The sequence below is a fragment of the Pipra filicauda genome, unplaced genomic scaffold, assembly GCF_003945595.2.
Source record: "Pipra filicauda isolate LSUMZ 115617 unplaced genomic scaffold, ASM394559v2 scaffold547_size326079_pilon, whole genome shotgun sequence".
Classification (NCBI taxonomy): Eukaryota; Metazoa; Chordata; class Aves; order Passeriformes; family Pipridae; genus Pipra; species Pipra filicauda.
The window spans coordinates 213,168-226,836 of NW_024104695.1; positions in this window are offsets into that span (position 1 = coordinate 213,168).

Genomic DNA, 13,669 nt, shown 5'->3' on the forward strand with positions numbered 1-13,669 from the left:
ATGAAGCCAGGCTGGGAGCGCTGGGGGGGTTCCCCTGGAGAAGAGAAGGCTCCAGGAAGAGCTGAGAGCCCCTGGCAGGGCCTGAAGGGGCTCCAGGAGAGCTGGAGAGGGACTGGGGACAAGGCATGGAGGGACAGGACACAGGGAATGGCTTCCCAGTGCCAGAGGGCAGGAATAGGTGGGATATTGGGAAGGAATTCCTGGCTATGAATGTGGTGGGGCCCTGGCTCAGGTTGGGCAGAGAAGCTGTGGCTGCCCCTGGATCCCTGAAAGTGTCCAAGGCCAGGTTGGAGCAACCTGGGATGATGGAAGGTGTCCCTGCTCATGGCACAGGGTGGAATGAGATGGTCTTTTAGATCCCTTCCAACCCCAACCGTTCCATGACTCCGTGATTTCTTGGCTGCAGGGTCTGTTTTTGGGGGTGGCCTTGTCTTCCTGCCCTCAGGATTCCGTACAGAGGAAGGAGCCCTGGTTCATCCGGGGAGATTCTGCCACCACCAAAAGAGGGAGGGGGGATGTTGTTGTCCTTGGGAACAAAACCCACGGGAGCAGAACCCGAGTCACCCAGGCTACCAGGCTTTTATTCCTGAGGGGCTGATAGCAGAAGTCCTTTTTTTTTACAGATATTTGGAGCACACAGTGTCCCCAGGGATGGGAAACAGCCAGAGCCAGGGCAAGGAGGGCTCTGGTGAGGCAACAGAAACGCTGTAAATGTGATGCCACAGGTTCCTCCTCACTCCAGTGCTCTTGGCAAGCCTCTCCCCAGGAACTCTGCTCCCTGACACAGGGAGAAGTTGTTCCTTCTCTTTTGTTCTCGCCCAACTTACGTCCCGTGGAGATTTGTTTTTGCAGCTCCTGGGGATGAAAGATCCTTGGCTCACGGTGTGTCCATGGTTGGGCAGCTCTGGTAAAAGGGGGCTGTACCTCAAACCCTTAATCATGGGGGATTTGGGAGGCGTGTTTGCCTACCCAGGACATAATCTCTGGGTTCTGTTGTTATAGAAATGCCCTTTGAGGCTTTCCCACCATCCCTTGGCTCTGGAAGGTCTCTGCTGCCTGTGCTTATCATCTCCTCCCTTTTTTCTCTGGAAAGTGGGACTTCCACAACCAGTTTCAGTTGTGCTACATCCTCCTGCTCCTCCCCGGGGATTTTCTGGGCTCATCTTTTCCTCCCGGCCCCGTGTTATCAATATTGTGTCTCCAGCCTGGAGAGGAGGATGGTACCTCCAGATGTCTGTTTATCTCCAGTCCCTCTGGTGCTCCAGCCCCTCTGGAGACACATCCCACGGCCAAGTTTTCCCTGAGAAATATTTTTAACCCTTACTCCCTCCCACTTGTCTTCCCAGCCGGATCCCCGGGGACCTGCTGAACGAGTCTGTTCTCACTCACACGTCTCCTGTGACTGCACCAAACAGCTCTGCCTGCAGAAATAAACCCCTTACACGTGTTTTTCTTGTCTGTACCCATTTTTTTTCCTGGTATTTTTGCATGAAATCCCAGCTGTCAGGCCAGAGAGGGAAAGTTCGAAACCTACTTGAGTTTTAACTTGAAGTAGACAATTTTTTTCGCCACATCTTTCTGTATTTTGTACAAAATTTCATAGCAATTTGAGCCGTGTAAGAACTGTTTTTCCTGGTGTGTTCTCTGCCCTGACTGACCAAGGTTTTTGTGTTGTTCTCACACTCATTGTGGGTTTTATTTGACGATGTGCAGACAGTTATTTGGCTTTTTAAAGTCATGAATCCTACCCCAGGGCAGATATGGGTTTGGCTGTATCCTACCTTAAAGATCATCCCATTCCAACCCCCAGCCATGGGCAGGGACAACCTTCCACTAGCCCAGGTTGCTCCAAGCCCAGTCCAACCTGACCCTGTCATGTGGACTCTGACCCTAAAGTTCATCCCAGTGGGAAGACTTGACCCCATGACCTCCTGTCCTGGTGTCCTGGTTGTTCCTGATAACTCAAACATCCTCATTTCCCACCAAAGATGCTCAAGGAAGTGCAAGCACAGGTGGCAAAGGATGGGCATCTCACATTTTGATAGCGCTGAAGTGCAGAAGCACGGGAAGAAGGTGATGAAAACACAATTTCCATGGAAAACTCAATGGTGCAGCCTCGCTGGATAAGTTCAGCCTAAGCACGTTAATGTAATTAACATTTTAATGCAATTAACATGAATTACACGTTAGTGTAATTAACATGAATTACACTAAAGGTAAGATAAACAGGCAGGCCCAGCAGAGGAAATTGTGTAAATCCAAGGAGCGTTTGGGCTCAGTATTTGTTGGACATCCCCTGTGGATCCATGGAGGAAGATCAGAGGTTGGTGACACTTCTTTGGCCAGACTTTGGCCAGGCACAGGCTTGTGGTGTGCAGGGATCTGGTTCAGCCCTTCCCGGGCTCACCTGCTTTGATTTTGGGTGTGGGGGAGTCTCTCATCTGAGATGAACTTTAGGATTGGGTGCAGCCTCCTTGTGTAGCCATGGGCTGCATGGGTGGCTTCTGTGAAGCTGCTGGAATGCTCCCCCATGTCCATGGAGCCAGTGCCATCCAAGACAGAGCCAAGGCTGAGCCCAGCAGGGACAGTGGGAGCCCGTCCAGGGCCACCCCGCCCCGCTCCCATGTTCATATTCCGGCCATCCACAGCCCCCTGCACACCTGGAATCCTCCTCCTGACTTTCTGACCCGAGTTTGCTCTGAACTAGGTGTGTTTTCCAGCTGCAGGCACGTGCTGTAATCCAGTTTTGCCTAATTTAATCCTGCTGGGCAGAGGGGGCAAGCGGAGGAGAGAGACACGTGGGTTTGTCCTCTCGCTTATCGTTGTTTTTCCATGAGTGATTCTCACCCCAGGGCTGTTATTTTTGGAGACTCGGGGCTCCTGTTTATTGCAGAGGCTCCTCGAGCCCTGGGCTCGGGATTTGAGGGACGTAAATCTAAACAAGGATGACATTTCAAATAGGTTACGGGCTGTACCCGAGCGCGCGCGGGGAGGAAATAGGAGCGGGCTGACTTCAGAGCCCTGAGGCGAAAAATCCCCCGTGGGAGTGTCATTAAAGTTCTCAGCACCTCCAGGTAATTACATTCTGACATAAGCTGTTTGGACCACAGTTCAAGGTAACTCTAATCTGGAGCTCGTTATGATGGATAAGGAGGAATTAATCACCGAGCTGGGAGCCGGTTTTCCCCGCAGGCTCCTGATCGTGACCTGCCTGCTGGAATTCGGGCAGGGAGGGGACAGTTCCAGCTGACAACGTGTGTGAACACTCTGATACGAAGGGTGGTCAAGGGGGTTGGGGGGCACAGGTCACAAAAGTTAACAGCAAAACTGACTGGGAGGGAAAAGGACACGGAGAGGAGGATGGAACTGGGAAGGAAGAGTCATGGAATGCCAGAATCACAGAGTAGCTTGGGTGGGAAGGGACCTTAAAGCCCATCTCATTCCAACCCCTGCCATGGGCAGGGACACCTTCCACTAGACCAGGTTGCTCCAACCTGGCCTTGAACTCTTCCAGGGATCCAGGGGCAGCCACAGCTTCTCTGCCCAACCTGTGCCAGCCATTTCACTTGCCAGCCAGTTTTGGTGCTCAGCTGCTGGGGGGAGCTTGGGGGACAACAGTGACTACCAGCAGTTTTCCACGCTATGGCTTTTAGGGCTGGGCCCAGGATTGTCTGCTCAGCCTCATGGGGGAGCAGAGGGGTTTTTATTTTGTTTATTTTTATAATTATCCATTTTGTACGTGGTTATTTCTCTATGGTTATTGAGCCACGACCAGGTGTGTGACGTTCAACAGGGCCAAATGTCAGGTCCTGAACTTGGGTCACAACATTCCCCTGCAGCTCCAGGCTGGGGCAGAGGGGCTGGAAAGCTGGGAAAGGACCTGGTGGTGCTGGTTGACAGGGGCTGAACACGAGCCCAAGGGTGCCAAGAAGGCCAATGGCCCCTGGTCTGTGCCAGCCCTGGTGTGTCCCAGCCCCAGGGCAGTGACTGTCACCCTGTGCTGGCACTGCTGAGGCACCTCCAGCCCTGGGGGCACTTCTGGGACCCTCAGACAGGAGAGACATGGAGGGGCTGGAGCGTGTGCAGGGAAGGGAACGGAGCTGGGAAGGGGCTGGAGCAGCAGGAGAGGCTGAGAGAGCTGGGGGGGCTCAGCCTGGAGAAAAGGAGGCTCAGGGGGGACCTTCTGGCTCTGCAACTCCCTGACAGGAGGGGGGAGCTGGGGGGGGGTCGGGCTCTGCTGCCAGGGAACAAGGGACAGGAGGAGAGGGAACAGCCTCAAATTGTGCCAGGGGAGATTTAGTTTGGATATTGGGGAAAATTCCTTCTTGGAAAGGGCTGTCCAGCCCTGGCACAGCTCTCCAGGGCAGTGGTGGAGTCCCCATCTCTGGAAGGATTTAAAATTCCTGTGGATGTGGCACTTGGGGACAGGGGTCAGTGGTGGCCTTGGTAGTGCTGGGGGATGGTTGGACTTGATCTCAGAGGACTTTTCCAACCCAAATGATTCTGTGATTCTGTGTTTCTACAATTCTGAAAGACACTCAAGAACTCGGAATCACCCTGTGCTCCTCTTTCCCTTATCCATCCGAGTGGATGGAATATGGACTGGCCAGAACCTGGATCAGAAGACAAAGATCTGAGGATCTGTACTTCTTAAACTCTTCTCTGGCACCACAGGCAGGAGTTCAGCCTGTGTCTATCACTGCAAGCAATTCCCTTAGTTCAGAGCAGCCCTTCTACTTTATTCTTCAGGGGAACCTTCCAACACCCAAGTGTGGCTCCAGCAAGCTTGGTGTGAACTGTGAACCCTGACACATCAGGTGCAGTGACTGATTTTCAGACCAGAAAAGGTTCAAACCCACTTGAACTTCTGCTACAAGTCAAATTTAAGTTGCCACACCTGAAGAAAGCAAACCGTGTTCCCCCACCACCTTCTGTGCAGCATCAAAAAATAACCCAAAGTTACTGGAAAGGAGGACCAGAATCCTCCTTTCAAGCATCAGTCCAGTGCCAGCATTGAGAAGCATTTCCATATTTTTCTTTTAGCCCACCTAGGTATGAACAAGGGGTTTGCTTTCAGCATTTCAGTTTGCTTTTGGTGTTTGTGGTGCCTTCCAGCCCGTGCCAGAGTTGAAGAGCGGAGCTGCCTCTGCTTTCTCCTCAGTGATGAGATGTTTTGGCTGCAGAGCTGCTTCCTTGCCTGTTCCCTCTCCTTGTTTCCAGCCCTCAACCCTCTGAAGTGGATATCTATGTGTCCTCCCTGATAATGAAGGCCTGGAAGAGATTTTAAAGACACAGACGACAAAACACAGCAGCTCTTTACTTTCTTTCCCCTCTCCTGTGCCCGAGCACAGAGTTTCTCTGCAAGGAGACCTTACATGCTTTACTATATATTTACATTTTCAAAATCTTGCTGCCATCTGAAGCTCTTGGCTCCAGCCTGGGCTTTCTTGGGGTCTTTTTTTCTTCTTTATTTTATTTTTTTGTCTGTTTGTTGTTTTGTTGTCGTTATCCTCTGGAGAGAAAGAAACAACGCGGGGTTTCCAAGCCCTTGAATAAATGTCAAATAAAACATTCCAGGCAATTATTCAAGCTGGTAATAAGCAGTGAGACATCCTTCCTGTAGAGAAGCTGAACAATGGTTTCCTCTGACAGAAGCAAAATATTAGGAGCCTTCCATGTGTTGGTGCTGATTCGAGCGGCGGCAACGTCTCCGAGAGGGACAGGAGGCCCCAGCGAGTATCTGGATATCCTGAGGGAAGAAAAGCTCTGTGGGGAACACCCACACTCGTCCCGACATGCCATAAAATTCTAGGAGTTTTGTCCACGTCTCCTCAACATCCTCAAAGCTCTGAGAGCGTTTGCTTCCTTCCCTGGGTTTTTTGGTCTTTTCCGGCACATCCAGGCTCAGCCGGAACAGCCCAGGGAGGCAGGTGAGCCACCCCCACCTCAAACTCCAGGATGAATTCCAGGGAGGAGCTGAGCTGCCTGTCTGACCCCTGTCCCTGCAGTCTCAGTGAACACATCCCCTTCCCAGACCATTTTTGGGAGCTGCTCCAGCACTGTCTTCTCTTTCCCAAGGGCGACAGCTTGAAAAGCTTTTGGCTTTTTGATCCTGAGCTCTGCTCCTGGATCAGCCCCTCTCCTCCACGGGCTGTACATCATGGGGAAGGGATTCCATCTGGGATCTGAGAGGCCACGGATAATGTGGTCACAAATATGGACGAACTCCTTGCGGGTCCTTCCTTCTCCCACAAATCACCACCAGGATTTGCTCTCTCCAGGGGGTACCTGGTGCTGGTGGCTTTGTCCTTGCTCCAGCTGGTGCCCTGCTCGACCTCAGCAGAGGTGTGAAAGGCGACGTGGCCCTTCCCCAGCGTGGTGGTGATCCGGGGGCAGTGTCTGGGCTCGGAGAGGCCGTGGCTGCTGGAGCCGATCCCGCTCCCACAGCTCCCGCTCAGCCCTGCGGGGAAAAGCTCATTCTGGTTCATGGGTCCCAAACAACCCATGAGGAAATTGGCCCCGTTCCTGAGTGGGATGCCTCCCAAATCCTCCACAAACACGGAGAGCTGGAGTGACCCTGGAAAGGGCAGAGCATGAGGCAGCTCAGTGTCCCCCCCTCAGCTGGAGCAACCGGGTGGTTCTTGCTCTAAATCCTGATTAACCGGTTCCTACTTGGCCAGCAAGGGTTGGGATGTCTCTGGGGAGCCAGAAGCAAAGGTCCCTGTGGAGCCACAAGCAGCTCCTCTTTATGCCTGCTCTCCTTGGTGCCAAAATCTCTCACCTTTTGCTGAAGACCCCCGAAATTAAAGGGGTTTTTGGGTGGTTTCTCTCCATTTTGTGGCTTCAGTGGCCTCAATCTGCTGAAGGACCTTAGTGAGACCCTTTTTCACCCCTCACCTTTTTTCTTCTCTTCTTGAAAGAGAATTAAGATATCACTAGATCTGGAGATGAAGGGGACAGGCACAGTTGTCCTTTGGGTCCTGAGACACCCAAAACAAAGCTCATGATGTCCCATATGGGGAAATTCTCCCCTGGTTTCTTGAGCTGGAGTCATTCCTCCGAGCTGCAGGTTTTATACTGTGGGGTCAAACCAACACACAAACTGGGAGGATCAAAATATCCCAGCCTGGCTTGCAGGAGATCCCAAATCACTGACACGTTTTAGGAATTAATTGAATTTTACCAGTAGTAGTAGTAGTAGTATGATTAAAATATTTTTGTCTAAATTTTTGCCTTCCTAGCTCACAAGCTTCTGGCTCAAAGCGTGTGCTAACCAAGGAGCAGGACATCCTTTGGGAAGCTGGGGATGGATAGGTGCTGGGACTCCTTCCCAAGGATTTTTGTTCCTGGGATGGACATAAGGAACCTCCTGCTCAGGGTCACCACGGATCACCCAAGGCCTCCCCAGCAGCCACCAAACCTTCTCCCCCAGGCTTTGAAGCCAACCTGGATCCATCTTCACTCCCGGGAATGGAGCAGCTCCAGGGAGGTCACCGAGGAAGGGAAGAGCCGTGCTTGCCTTGGATTCACCCCCACCCTCCACATTCCACGTCCTGCTCCCTGCAAATCCACCCTGCAGCCCGAGGGAGCAGCTCCTGGAGCTTCCCAAGGGAATTCCCCCTGCTCCTGGGCAGCGGGGATGGCTGGATTTTGCAGTGGAGACAGGGAAAGGTTTTACAAGCCCTGAAGATGGGACTGTCTAAACAGGAGAAAATTCTTTACAGAGAGAGTAATCAGGCATTGGAATGGGCTGCCCAGAGAGGTGGTGGATTCACCATCCCTGGAGATTTTTAAACGCAGATTGGACGTGGCACTGAGTGCCATGATCTAGTAAATGGACTGGATTTGGACCAAGGGTTGGACTCGATGATCTCGGAGGTCTTTTCCAACCCAATCGATTCTATGATTCTATGATTCTATCATCGCCCCACGTGAAGATACAGGTATGGGGCAACCTGGCTAGAAAACACCTATTTAATGATGTTTTCTACCTTTTTTTCTCCAGGTTTAGATGAAAACACGGGGAAAAACGGCCACAGAGAGCAAGACTTGGAGTCCTTTTGCCCTCGAGCTCTCCCAGAGCCCGTCCCTGGCACAGGGATGAGCTGCGTGCTCCAACCCAGCGCCCTCCAGGGCCGTGCAAACGAAGCTGCTCCTCATTCCCGGGGCTCCCTGAGTGCCCAGGGACGGATTGTGTCACGTCCAGCGTGTGGCTGCTCTGCATCCTCCCGTCCTCACCGTGGATTTGCTGGAGAGAGGCCGTGGGCTGGGCTCGGCACCCGCCGCGCACAATGTCCATTTGTTTGGGGTGCTAACACGGAGTGACAAAGGGCTCCAGAGTCACGCTGAACAAAACTGTCCCCTTGCTAATTATTAGATTATGAAATGTGTTTCATAATGTAATGAATAATGGGGGGCTGGGGGGGGAGAGACACGACACATGATTATTTCTTTTTTTTTTTTTTTTTTGCTGTTCGAATTTGGATTTTTTTTCATTGTGTTTGCCCCGGAGTTTCTGTTGGTAGGTTTGAAAGAGAGATGTGAAAAGAATGGGAAAGGCTGGGTTCTATTTGTGCCTCGCCTGTTAAAGCTGTGACTTGGCTCACACAGTAAGTGCAAACAATTCTCTCCTGGCAAGTGTTCAGTGGAGACATTGCTGATGACAGACTTTATTAAGTGCAGGTTTGCCTGTGATTAAATTCGCTCCGGGCTGGTTCCTGAAGCTGCTGGCCTGGCTGGATGTGCCGTGTTGGGATCTTTAGGAAGACAGGAAAGAACAGAACATTTCATGCAGCGGAGCCAGCGATGATGAGAGAGGGAAGCCAGCGATGCCTTTTGCTCGGGGAGGGAGACCCGAGGAGATAATTAATTGCTGCGTTTAAAACAAACATTTGTTTGGTTTATTGAGTTAACCCAAGCCGTGCCTTGGAGATTCCTGGTTTCCAGGCAGGCCAGGTGGGGCTGGGGGGGTGTGTTCCCATGTCAGCACACTCAGGGCTGCAGGGGGGGCAGTGGATGTTGCATTAATTGTTTTGGGGGGAAAAACCACCATAAAGCACAGGCATGGTTCTAATTTCTCAAAGCCTTGTTTAAACTCTTCCCTTTTCCCATTCCCAGCTATTGTATGGACAGCACAGCACCGATGACAGCCTTTCTACACACAAAAAAAATGCTTTATAGAGACTAAATTCCATGAGTGATGCCCTCATTGCTGCCCTTCCCAACCCTACTGGCCTGGGCCACGTTAGGAATTAAAAGGGTTGGATGTTCAGGGAATGGGTGCCAGGTATTCCCTGAAAATCAGGTCCCTTTGCAAGGTGTCCCACCTCCAGCTCTCATCAGAGAGTGATCTGTGGGAGGAATCTTGGCTAAAAGTTTTGAAGCATTCGAGGGAAATGGGAGCTGCTTGGATTTGACAGATCAGGAAATGATCCACAGGAGTCAAAGAGGAAAATTAGACTGATTTTGCAGTGAGACCTTGAGCATTTTCACACTGAGGTTGCCTCAGATGTGCCCTGTGAGGTGATGTCTTGCTTCCAGCAACCTGGATGGATACACCCACAATTTTGCATCAAGTTCTGCTTTGGATTAGACATCTGGGAATTCTTTTTTCCCCAATCTGGGTTTCCAGTGTGGTGTTTAAAGCACATTTTTGATACAGGGCTGGTTGTTGAGGCTCCTTGCAGTGGTTAAACTGTTCAGGTCAAGCCCAGGAATAGCGTTCTTTCCCTCCACAAGAGGAGAAATCCAGGAAGGAGTTTCTCCCAAGGCTCCTGCTTTTGCCCTATGGGTGTTGTGTGACCTGGAGTGGAGGTAAAATTCTCTCCCCTGGTCGCCCTGAGGTTCTGCAGAGGAGAAGCACCACAGGAGCTTTATTTCAGTCAGAATCAACCTTTCATCTCTTCCCAATTTATTGTGATTTGCACAGGCCACTCTCTGCTCCAAAGGTCCTTGATAACCCACCTCAGCAAAGCACCCTGGAAACCCTGGAGGAGTTTGATTTCTGGGTAAGTAATAACCTCCCTCAGCCAAAAGCTTTCCAGGGTGCTTTGTCTGCTGCCCACTCATTTTCTGTGAGGCTGATGACTCCCCCCAGTCTGAGGTTGCTTTGTCTCCCAGTTTATCTCTCACTAAAATAAACTGCAGGAAAAAAATCCATCTACTCTCGGGAGAATGGGTGTACAGAGGGTGTCCAGGGAAAACGAATATTGTGTAGATTCCCTCTGAAAGAAACCATTATGAATCCACAGCCAAGGAAAAGCAGCTCCATCCCCCCTCCCTTCTTTTTTAAAAACTGGAGCATGAGCATTTCAGGGGTTTTATCTGGGAGTCTCCCTGCCCAGCTCAAGGACACAATGGGGATTGTGTCTCAGGTATGTCGGAGCTATTTTGCTACTGTTGGTGAGTTTGGATGGGAAAAGTCAGGCACAAAAGGGCTTAAGTGATTTGGCTCAATTAAGTGTAATTTATGGGCCCTAATTCCCAGTTTACTAATCACAGCATCACACAATGGGCCCTGATTTCAGAAATGGCTTAAATATGTGCCTCGGCTCTGCTTGATGTTAAACGTGTGCATAAAAATAGACAGATGGGCCATTTTGAAAGGGGGAATGTTTTCCTCAAGCCAAACTTAATTTCTTAAGAGCAAAAACTGACTTTTATATCACCAAAACTGAGCCCTCGCTTTGCATTTGCCTGTTTTGAGGAGGGAAGGGTTCAGAGAAAGGAGGGGGAAGTCTGAAAAAAAAAAACTCTGGTGTTTTAAAAACTCTCTACTCTTCCAGAGAGATGGAGGGGATGTAGGAGCTGCCCATGGGGGTCTCTGGGCCAGTGGGTCTCAGTGAAGTGCTCAGGGTCAGTAAGGGAGAAAAAAAAATCCTCCTGTCTGCAAGGGAGGAGAGGAACCATAGGAAGAGCAAGGAAAGCTGTAGTATCATGATGGGATGGATGAGAAGGGAAAGGAGCTTCCTCCACACCATCAGAGCTCCACCAGCTTCAGCAAGGGAGGACTGAGCTCACATTTGGCTTTTCATTTTCTCCTGCCCTCATTTTTCTCTCTGGTTTTCCTGCAGAGGTGCCCAGCTGGGAACTGCAGCTCCCAGCCCTGCCACAGACCTCTCCCAGCAAACCTGTTCAAATGCCCCTGTGACCTGCAGAGATGATTTTACCCCGTGATTCCTCTACCCAGGCCTGTCACTCGGGGATACATTCCAATATGACACCTGATCTTGGTTCAAAAGCTCTTCCAAGGGTTTATGTGTGATTTAATGCACGAAACACCTCTTGGTTCCAGTTTGTGCCCACCTGGACTTTCCAGCATCACCCCTGCTTAGGGGTTTGCTGAGAGGGTCAACCTGACATGTACTGGGGTCATCCTGGAGAAAAGGAGGCTCAGGGGGGACCTTCTGGCTCTGCAACTCCCTGACAGGAGGGGGGAGATGGGGGGTCGGGCTCTGCTCCCAGGGAACAAGGGACAGGAGGAGAGGGAACGGCCTCCAGCTGTGCCAGGGGAGGTTCAAATTGAACATCAGGAGGAATTTTTTCCTGGAAAGGGTTGTTAAGCACTGGAAGAGGCTGGCCAGGGTGGTTTGGAGTCCCCACCCCTGGAGGTGTCCAAGGAATGACAGGATGTGGCACTCAGTGCTCTGGGCTGGGGGACAAGGTGGGGATGGGGCACAGGTTGGATTGGATGATCTTGGAGATCTTTTCCACCCTTAACAGCTCTGTGATTCATCCTGTGCAGTCCTGTTGACCTGAAGGTTTGAGGACAGTGTGTTGGACCCACAAGGAGCTGACATCCCGTATCCCTGCCTCTTGCTCCAGGTGATGTTTCATTTTCCTTCTCTTTTCCCCATGCTCACCTAAAAACAACCCTCACTCACTGGTGTTTTAAACTGTTCTCAGCAAGATAATTACCTACTAGAAATTCCACAATTATTTCATTATGCATTATTACAGACCTTAAAAAAAAAATAAAATTAAAAACCCAATCCCATCATGCAGTTAATGGAAATTATGGAGTTCTACAAATAACTTTCATGAGAGTCATTATTTGCTGAGAAATCCCAAGTAATTACATGTGGAGCCACATAAGAGCAGAGCTGCTGTGAAAAGGAGGGTTTGTCACTTTGTAAGTGACACTTATGGCAGATTCAAAACAAGCTGCAAGGGGAAGGTCATTGTCTGGAAGGTTCCTGCCCCAGCCCAGGGAATGAGGAACATAATGTGCATGTTCACATGGAGATGGTCCGTGTTTGCTTGGGATCCCTGAGCCCCCACCAGGGCTGAGGGTGAGCAGAATAATTCCATGGATCTTCTGCCAGCAGCTCCTGGGGATGTGCCTGAAAACAGGGGCTCCAGGCCTGGTGAACCCAGACTTTTGGGAGCACATTGGAAGGGTTGGGGGTGTATCCAAAGTCAGGATGAGCCTTGTGTTTGGGAACCAGTGGTGGCAGGGGGAACACTCCCCTGAATTCAAGAGGGACACATTCCAATTCAGGATTGCCATAGGAATACTGTGGAGCCTCTGTTCTGCTCTCTGTGTTTGGGCTTGATGATCTCAAAGTATTTTTCCAACCCTAATGATTCCGTGCAGGACACGAGGATGCGTCTTACCTGGGCACGGATAACCTGCCCCCTGCACCCCAGCAAGCATCCAGGAGGCACCACTGCCCTCCCAGCTCCGTGGTGTTCCACATGTTTTTGCTGCTGGCACCAGTGGCCTCCACGGGAGCCTGGGATCCAGCCAAACCCCAGGATCCCCACACAGCCCAAACCTCCCTGTCTGGGAAGAGTCAGCAGGGGAGAGAAATGCAGAGCAAACACCGCTTTGGACTTGCTGTCCTGGAGAGCAACCCAACCTCCATGGTAAGTACAACCTCCTCTCCTCAAAGCCAGGCCCCACCGTTGGCCAAATTCAGCTTTTCTCCAGCTCCTTTCTTTCCCCACAGTGGCTCTCAACCCTCATCCCTCATATCCCTGGTTCTGGTTAATCCAGCACAGCCAGAAATGCTCCTCCATCCAAGCACAGGAGGAGGAGGAGGGAGGCAGCTGCCGTGCCCAGGGACAGGGAGGGTGCATACAATCACAGAATCCTAGAAAGCTTTGGATTGGAAAGGACCTTAAAACTCATCCAGTTCCACCCCCTGCCATGGGCAGGGACACCTTCCACTAGCCCAGGTTGCTCCAACCTGGCCTTGAACACTTCCAGGGATCCAGGGGCAGCCACAGCTTCTCTGCCCAACCTGTTCCAGGGCCTCACCCCCCTCACAGCCAGGAATTCCTTCCCAATATCCCATCTATCCCTGCCCTCTGGCAGTGTAAATGACTCCGGTTGTGTGGCAAACCCCATGCCAGGTGTCCATCCCCACCTCAGATCTTTAAGGGGGAAGAAGAAGAAAGCCCAAGGTGAGTTTTACCTGCCCTTTTCCTGGTAAAAATGGGCATAACCAGAACACACAGCTCTTCCCGTTTCCAGGACCTTCTCTGGCATCTGGATCTTCTGGGAGAGACCCAAGAATCCAACCACACCATGTTCTAGGAAAGGGAAAATACCACGCAATGTGAGGCGAACATGAAGGCTTATTATTTCCAAAATGACCCCATTCCTCCTCCTGCCCAGCCCAATTTCTCTGCCCACCCACCCTGGAAAGCCACGACAGCATTTCTA